Consider the following 1,127-nt stretch of genomic DNA (forward strand, 5'->3'; position numbering starts at 1 on the left):
CGAGCACAATGCCTCTGTGAGGCCACCTGCTGACAGTCTCCGTGTTAATGGGGTGAGTCATGTCTTCAGGTTTTGTGGAAGGAGAAAGACCAGGGAGAGGCACTGACAGATGATAATAAAGTGCCCACACCTGTGCAGCGGCACGCTGAGCGCTTCACTGACGCCACCTGCTTTCATTCTCACTCTAACTCTGCAAGGTGTGTTGGTGGTTGCCCTCCTGTTCCAGAGGAGGAAACGGAGTCCCAGAGGGGCTCACTGCCATGGCCAAGGTCGCACAGCTGGCGGGTGGTGGCACCAAGACCCCCACCAGGGCTGTCTGCTTCCCGGGCACACGTGGGAGGAACGTCGGGGCTCTGAGATGCACGCAGGCTCGGGAGGATTTGTTTGCTGCGAGACGCGACTCCGGAGCTTCTTGTCTCCAGGGCCTGGTAAGAGAAGGGACCTCTGCCCACGCCAGCGGAGGTGTAAACTAACAAGGTCCCTAGAATGGCTGTGTCCTGAGTCAACCCAAGCACTGTGTGGCCTGTGACGGTCTGCTCCCCAGCGGTCACTACCTGGCAACAAAGTACCTGTTGTCTTAGCTGATGATGCTGCTTGCCAACAAGGTGTGATAGTCACACGGGGGAAGTGACCGTGAGACACCCCACTACTGCCAGCCTGACCACCCTGGTCCCACCCCAGGCGCGCAGTTGTCGGGATTTGGGGTGAGGACAGGACTTTGGTGAGCGCAGTGTGGGATCGGCTGGAGAGCGGGGCCGCGAAGGTGGGGCTGGGCTGTCTGTTCACAGCTGGGATGAGCTGGCTAATTGCTAGGCTGAGCCGGGAAGGAGGTGTTTCCTGTACTCTTGGTTCAGGCTGTAGTTGAGGCCATCCTGGGAAGTTTGCAGTGTCCCAGGGACATATAAAAGGCACGCTATCGGGGATTGCCCAGCTCCTGAGTCCCCCTTTTCTAGAAACTACTGCCCCTCTCCATGCTTGACATCGACTAGGAGCCTAAGACATAACCCCACCCTCCCTTACCACAGTGGATCACACCAAGGGTGGCCTCCTGATCAAGCCAGGCCAATAGAGACCACTGGGATCTTTTGAGAAAGACCAGGAGACAAAGCCATGTGAACTGAGATGCA

This window comes from Grampus griseus (genome assembly GCF_964374135.1).
Source record: "Grampus griseus genome assembly, chromosome: 18".
Classification (NCBI taxonomy): domain Eukaryota; kingdom Metazoa; phylum Chordata; class Mammalia; order Artiodactyla; family Delphinidae; genus Grampus; species Grampus griseus.